Genomic DNA, 8,176 nt, shown 5'->3' with positions numbered 1-8,176 from the left:
TGATCTACGTAGATTTTCCTGGGATACATTATTATATTATTTTATTTTTTGAGGCAGGATCTCTTCAGACCAGACCGTCCTGGAACTCAACTCTCTTCTGCTTCTGCTTAGAAGCTTATTTTCAACCAGGTCCCATCTCTGGTTTCCCAGTCATCACTCCCAAAGAAAAGTGTAAACAAACCATTGTTTTAGATTTAAAGACACACAGGAGCTGCCCTGCAAAATCCCTGACCAGGCTATGTGTCTATTAATTATAAAATTGATTCCAGCTATTTTCAATATTTCCTCTTCTAGGTGCTAGTTTTTTTCCAAGGTGTTTTATATTTTCTACAAGACAAACAATTTGAACTATTTTTTTTAAGTCATGAGGTTTACTTTTTTCTGCCTGAAGGAGTAACGTGGGGCTCCTACAAAGCAGAATTCCTCTTCATAGTCTGTGGGTCCACTTTCCGCCTTCACTTTCTTTGCGGTGGTCTTTCAGCCAGAGCTAGACAGTCGGATTTTCGTCACGTGGGGGAAGGCTGGAAAGTTTACTCCGGTTACTACTTGTTAAATTTAACAGGTGACTTGTAAAAGGTTTGCTTGGGCCAACGAGAGAACACAGTAAGAAGTGTAGACAATTCCATCAGAGGAGAGAAGCCGACAGTGCACTGGGAGGGCGGGACCGCTCCGCAGCAGTAGTCCGCCGCAAGCCGGAGCCGGAAGGGCGGGTCCGGGGGGCGGGGCCTAGCCGGACCTGGGCGGGCCGTGCCATAGGCGGGGCTCGCCGTGGTTGGACTGGAGCGGGCGTGGTCTACTCTTAGTGGGCGTGTCTAGTTGGGTACGGGAGGTGGGGGGCAGAAGAGGGATAGCGCAAGGGCCCATGGGAGAAGTGCCCCTGTGACCCGTGCGGAGAACCCATAGGCCCCTGGTGGAGAACAAGTGTATGTTACCAAACGCGTACAAGTTTTAGTGAACAGGTGAGGGGAGGAAGGCAGTGTCTGCGGAAAAACTGCGTAAGAACCCTGGCGTCCCGCCCCAAGCCCGGGAGAGAATTTGTTTGACTTGTTCTCGTGGGTCTCCATCGACCCCGGACCGTCTCACCTCAGGGGCTCTGTGAAGATGGTAACGAGTGGCCGCCTTAGCGCGCCAGCTTGCGAAGCCCATGGGCACGCGGCAGCTGGCCGTGTGCGCTTGCGCGCCGGTCTGGGCAGGGCAGGGCGGGACGGGGCGTCGCCCGCCGCTCGCTGGAGGCGGGGCCTGGGCCCGAGCGCCGCGCCCGCCCGCTGACCTCGTTGAACGCAGGTCCGTGACGTCACCCCGCCGTGACGCGTATGCAGTAGGAAAACTGTAAGTTTGCGAGGATCCTGCAGCTCCCTGGCTTGCGGGGCTCGCGGGGCCTGAGGGCTGCTCGCTGTCACGGTCGCGGTGTTGGCCGCGGGCACCGGGAAGCCTCGGGAGACCCGGGAGCCCACGAACGTGACGCCGGGCCGGTGACCGCCCCAAGTGGGAGCTCGCCCTCCGGGGACTGCCGGCTTGTGCAGGGGAGGCGAGGCCTCTCCGGAGCCTGGCCGGCACCTTTCCCGCGGGCCTTTGACAGCTGAGAGCGGGTGATTTGGCCTGTTAACGGGGAACTGGCAAGGCCCTCCTTAGGTTTTATTGATAAAGAGATTAGATTCCCAGTCTCCATTCTCATCTTGCAGTAGGACGTGCTCCCGGTCAGGCTGGGATGGAGAGCCCCTTCAAAGACTAGCCCTTGTGCCCATCTTCCTTTGGGATCCTGCACATGCCCAGGTGGCTGAGGACAAGTTATGTGCCGTGTTGCCTCCAGCTTCCTTTATTTTCCTTCCCGTAGCGCCACGATACCTTGAGACCCTCTGAGCTAACCCAAGCTATGTAATCCTACACAACGCTTATGAAAATATTGAATATTCTGAGCAATGTGGTAACCCATTTGTATGTAAAGATCTTTCTCAGGGCTTTGCCTCCTCCCCACACCTCCTACCCTGACCCATCTGATCATGACTTTTGAACCTGTAGGTATCTCAGCTATTGTATTGATTGACCGGGGATCAAGAAATAACCGGTATCACTATCACATCTTGGCAATATGTTGGTCCTCCCCACCCCCTCAAATCTGGCCTTTACAGAAAAATGTTTTTAGCAGCCCAGAACTAGTATATTATACTCAACACAAATAGCTAGAGTCAACTTGTATGCTTATATGGTTTAGACAACTCTTGCCTTATGGAAGAGTTAGTTACAACATGGAACACTTCTCACACTCTGGAACATGAACTTGTCAGGAACTTTGAAGGGAATATACATACTCTAGGATGGATTTATACGGTAGATTAAGAGGTCACATGTCTGTGAATTCAGTGGAGGGTGTTAAATCCTTACAGAAGACCCTTTGAATTAAGCAGGGCATCTGAGTTTTGTTATGTTAGTAGCTTTCCAAAGACAAGTCATCTAAGTCTTGGAACTTTTTTTTCCTCTGTCTCTAAATGGGAGATGATAGTGTAGCTTTTGTTACTTTTAAAGGGTCAAATGAGACCATGATGGAGAGCATAGGCAGCTTTCTAAGTATGGGATGTTGTTTGCATCAGCCACCACCCAAGTTGAGATTCTGCGTTCAGAAGTCAGGTTCTGAGTCAGAACTAGAGATGGCGTGGCAAAGGTGAAGAAGACAGATTGTACCCAACAGAGTTTAATTCCAGCGGAAAAGTAGACAATAAGGAACAGGCACAGAAACTTATTTCATGTGAAATGAAGGTAAGAGGATGGTGAGGGAACAGTGTTTTAATCGTCTCAGAGAAGACCGTTGCGAGGAGGGGGCAGTTGAATTGTTCTAGGGCAGAGTGGGAGCGTATCAGGAGCCCAGCTGGTGGCTTTCAAGCTCCTTGGGAGGCCAAGGCAGGAGGAGCACAAGTTCAAGGACTGCCTTGGCTGCAGATGGAGCCTAGGGCCGGCCTGGGTAGAAGTAGGACTGAGGAATGTATAGATAAGTGGTAGAGCTGTGGCCCTGGGTTCAATCTTCACTTGGGAGTGTGGATGGGGATAGTATCACTGCCTGGCCTGGAGAGCTTACCATATGCAAGGCACAGTTCTAAATACTGGATGCCTTACCACCACCTTTTAAGTTAAGAAAACTACCTCTGCTTTTCGTAGATGAGGAAACTGGCACATATTAGATGTGTACTCAGGCTAAAAGCTTAAGAGACTCAAAGTCTGCATATTTCACTAAATTTGCATTAGTTTTATTTGGCACTGCTATAATTTTTACCATTTGAATTGAGGTCATCTGATTTGAGAGGCTGCGTTCCAAATGACTATTTTGTCTCAGAGCACAGTAAGGAAGGAGAAAGAAAAGTGTTGACATGTAACCTTGAAACATCTGATAGGCTCTGGTGGGGTCTTGGAGCCTGTGTCAAAGTAGACATGTTACTCCTGAGTGTAATGGAAAAACCACAAGACTGTACCGTCATGGGAATGGTATCTGTTTTCTGCTCTCCTATATGGAGAATTAACTGTAGAGTCTTGGAGTGGTGGAGGGCCCGTGAAAATGAGGAGGTAAGAGGCTGTTGCTGCTGTCCCTTGAGGAGGGGAGATGGTGTGGTGCTTTAGACTAGTAGAGACGGTTGTGGAGGTCCCATCGAGAGGTGGAACTCTGCTATATTGACAGGGCTTACTGAGGGTGCTGAGAGAAGGGGGAATGATAATTTCCTAGGCTTACGGTGGAAGAGCTAGAAGAGCGATGCTGTTTTCTGAGATGACAGATCTGGGAGGAAAAATCAAAGTCCAGTTTTACATGGTTGTTAAATTAGTAATTATGAGTGTTAGTAACAGTAGTAATCATTAGAATAATGTAAAGATGAACTGTGTTCCAGGCAAGTTTTTAAGTATTTTTACATATATTCTTTTAATCCTTAAAACAGTTGTATGTGCTAAGAACTTACTGTTCCCATTTTGCAGATGAGAAAATGGAGGCACAGGGAGCTGCCTTAAGTCATTTAGTAGGGCAAGGCCTCTGACCACTTGAGTCCTTACCCATTGTCATGAGTTTTTGACCATTAGAAGTGGGATTCACACCCAAAGTGCTCAGGCTTTGGAGTCCACGAAGGTTAAGCTCTGTAACCACCTCATGTGGGTACAGTGTTGAGTGTATATGAAATGACTGTGGTCAAGGATGGAAATGCACATATTTTTGAAAAGGCTAACCGCTTTTGTTCTTTTCTAACCTTTGGTTGATAACAAGAGGCAAGAGAAGGAAGTGTACATGGTAGGGCTGTGCTAGTTGGTTCTTCCTTGTTTGATTGGCTGTCTGCAGCTAATATCCATTCTGATTCTGTCTCCCATCTCCACAGTGTGGGGTTAGGGTGGATGAGTTTCTGTCTCTTTCACATCTCTGTCTCCAGTCTCCTTTCATTGCCTGCTACTCAGAGCTGGTAAGGGTGACGTTATATGAAGGATATTGGTTAGGTTTGGGGAATTTGGAGATGAATAAACATAGTTCTCTTTCTGAAGGAGCATAACATGAGGAAGAACCTGTGGGAATAGATTTAGAGTAGAATGAATGCATAAATACATGCTGATTAGTTCATTCTGGCTTCCCACACCCTTTCCCCCCTGCCCCACACTTGAGAGATGGGGTGTGAAAAGGGCAAAGGAGCAAAAGAAGGCCTACACAATTGCATGATGGATTGGAAGCTCCCCAAGAGTCCTTTTCAACAAAAGAACTACTCAAAATCTTGCATATTTTACTAAATTTGCATTAGTTTTATTTGGCACTGATAAAATTTTACCAAATGAAAAATTCTGATATTTGACTATCTCCAGTTCTGTTACCTCAGTGTTGACAGAGCTTACTAATGAAATAAGGGAACTGGCTTGAAATGTTGCTGCTTGCATAACAGAGGGCAATGGAGGGGCCGTGTGTGAAATACTTAGGCAGGTTTCCTCTGTTTAGAAGTGTGTCATGCCAAGGTTCCACACATTACTATTTGACTTCTCTGTTAATCAGCTCCTTAAGATTGATATACATGCACCTTTGGCCTTATTGTTTTGGGTCTGTGGTAGCACAGTACTATGTGGGGAGGAACTTACAGTGGAGGAGGGCTGAGTAAGCCCCACATCCTAAAAGTTCCAGCATTGTAGGCTGGCCACCAAACCTTGCACATATGAACCTTTGGAAGACATTTAAGCTCCAAACAAACCATAATGCATGTTTTTTATTCATTCATTTCTCTCTCTCTCTTTTCTTTTTTTGTTTCAGTTAATGCTTTAGAAATGCAGGCTTTTAAAGAAATTACTTATTTTATGTGTATGAGTATTTTATCTGCTACACACACACACACACACACACACACACACACACACACACACACACACACACACACACACACACACGGTCCATGGAAGCTAGAAGAGGGCATTGACTACCCCTGGAACTGGAGTTGCAGATGATTGTGAGTACCTTGTAGGTGCTGGGAACCAAACCCAGGAGCAGTGAGTGCTTTTAACCGCTGAGCTGTCTCTTCACCCCCAAATTTCTTTCATGTTTTATATATACTGAATTAGCTACCTCAGTTACATATTTATTAATTTTTCAAAAATCTTTTCTCTATGAGTTTTCATATGTGATTTTTGGCAGCATCTGGAAGATGTAGTGGTCATATATTATCTTCATAATTTGACAGATAAGAAAATACTGCAGGTCAAATGATTTGTCCTATGTGTTAGAACAATTTAATGACAAAAAGCAAAGTGAACTTGGAGTTAAGTCTTAATACCTAGGACTACCTATAGCTGGTAACAGTTCATCTTCCCAAGAGTCCTGTGAAATGAAGCTATTATATGTCTGAGAGAAGGAACGTGTTTAAAATAGTCATCTAGCAAGGTCCCCAACTCTAGTGTTCATCCTTGACTGTTTCCACTGAATTATACTGCCTTTCCAGATATTTCCAGGACGTGAATTTGACAGCTTTCAGTTAGATTCATCAGATCTGTACTTTGACTGCATTGGTCTCTTGGCACATAGGCTTACATTGCTGTCGCCACTTGAGTCACCTGGTAAAGTCAGTGTTTGTGCTCCTCCCAGATTTGACTTGAGTGGGGATTTCCCGAGTTTTGGTAAACTATATGGTAACAAGATGTGCTGTTTAGAATTTCATTTTTGAGAAGACTTAAGTCCAAAAGCAGTGTACAAATACAACTCTGAGCTGCATTTACCTGTAGGTAGGCAAGGAAGTCTATGTGGAGCAGTCACTTTGTTGTCTGTCTGATTCATGTTTAGGAGAGTACCCCCATTTGTACCTCCTTTGAATCTGAGTTTCTAGTATTCTTGGTAGTGTGGATTAATCCAAAAAAGAGATAGAAAGGTTAGCTATCGTTTATGTCTCCTTTGAATCTGAGTCTCTAGTATTCTTGGTAGTGTGGATTAAATCCAAAAAAGAGATAGAAAGGTTAGCTATCTTTCATGTCAAATTTGAGGTTATTTCTCTTAGTTTTTTTCCTATGCTGAACTAATCCACAGGCACACTTAACAACAGACAGAATGATGGTATGGAATTATTTATTGTTATTTTCCTTCTGATAAGCAGACTTATCCTACTCTAATGAGTTTCTCTTTTGTGAGGCAATAAAAGCTGGTGAGAGGTACTTATCTCTTAAATTGTGAACAAGAAGTTTATCAGTTTGCCCAAATAAATACAGTATAAGACTTTTGATTTTTACATTTTAACACTTTTGGGGAGGGGGCGGTGAGACAGGATTTCTCTGTGTAACAGCTCTGACTGTCCTGGAAACTCACTTTGTAGGCCAGGCTGGCCTCAAAATCACAGAGATCCACCTATCTCTGCCTCCAGAGTGCAGGGATTAAAGGTTCTTGCATTTTATAAAAACCAAGTTGGACCATCATTTTCATTAGATGAAAAAAGATATCTACTTAAAAAATATTTAAGCAGTTATTTTGTTTGAAGATTATTTAATAGCAGTTGATTCTTGGTATAAGATTTAGTGGTCAGATGTTTTAATATTTATATAATATATTCATTGACTGGAGTTGGAACCATTGATCATGAGATTATAAGTCTTAAGGGTGGGTGAAGATTACTATAATTATTCTTAAAAGGTCTTAAGGAGTTCTGCCTTTTATGAAACTGGATTATTATAACAAACATTTCTTTTTATTCCCAAGAAGAAAAATATTAATATTCAAATAGCCGTAATATTTGCAGTACTGTGACATCACTATACAAAGAGATCACTATACAAATGGAGCTAATGCAAAGCTGGGATTGCTTGTTATTTAAGCAAGGGAGAACACAGTCCTCCTGGCTTTTTAAGGAAGCATGGTGTTTTAAAAATTGCCTTATTTTCAAAGGTGACATAATTGAAGGATTGGCTGACTTTAAACTTGGAATTTGAAGATTGACTGCCTTTGAGGAGGTTTCCAAAGCAAGGTAGTTGCTAACTGGCTGAAATTCTCAACTGAATATGTAGAATAGAAATGTTGAATAGACTTTAAAGGTTGATTGATTGTGGCAGGTTGGAAACCAGTTTTGTGATTACCTGTTCCCAGCCAAAGAACAATTTTCTTTCTTGAAGAATATGTACTCTTTATTGACATTTGTGTTAGCATATTTTGCAATATTTCTTGTCTACTTCCTTTGTTGAGGGAGTGTGTTGTATCTTATACCCACCAAAATCAGTCTTCAAGGATGCCCAATTACATATAGATCTAAAAGCTTGTTGGTTTTGCTGTTGTTAGAGATGCAGTTAGAATTGACTGCTTTTAGAAATGGCTTAAAAGTTTAATGATTTTATTGCCTAATTTTTGCATGGCATGGTCATTTTAATATGATTCTTTTTATCATGATTATTATAACACTATTTACATTATTTCAGCTATTTAATATTTAGAATGTTTCTTCAGAATGAAATGAAAACCTATTTATGACTACTGGAGCTACTATAAAACATTTTTTTTCTGAATTGATCTCTCAAAGTAATATATTTTAGTTAGAGCATTTTTTTCCTGTGTTCATATTAAAATAAACTTACAAGGCGAGACAGGGTTTCCTTGTATCTTTGGAGGCTGTCCTGGAACTCGCTCTGTAGCCCAGACTGGTCTCGAACTCAGAGATCCACCTGCCTCTGCCTCCCGAGTGCTGGGATTACAGGCGTGCGCCACCAC

General features: G+C 43.4%; 1 protein-coding gene across 2 annotated transcripts in view; it reads left to right on the top strand.

The window, feature by feature from the left end:
• Positions 1–882: 882 nt before the first annotated feature.
• Positions 883–8,176, top strand: part of Znf438 (zinc finger protein 438) — a 150,217-nt gene continuing 142,923 nt past the window's right edge. Inside the window, exon 1 of one of the 2 annotated variants that reach the window (XM_036189178.1) lies at positions 883–959. The gene's annotated coding sequence lies outside the window, so the exon portion shown is untranslated. Of the gene's footprint in view, positions 960–1,016; positions 1,330–8,176 lie in introns of those variants that run through there. The other variant, XM_036189175.1, reaches the window with a different exon arrangement.

The sequence above is a fragment of the Onychomys torridus genome, chromosome 5 (assembly GCF_903995425.1).
Source record: "Onychomys torridus chromosome 5, mOncTor1.1, whole genome shotgun sequence".
NCBI lineage: Eukaryota > Metazoa > Chordata > Mammalia > Rodentia > Cricetidae > Onychomys > Onychomys torridus.
Note: the sequence above shows the minus strand (reverse complement) of the source record. Positions and strands in the feature narration are given on the sequence as shown.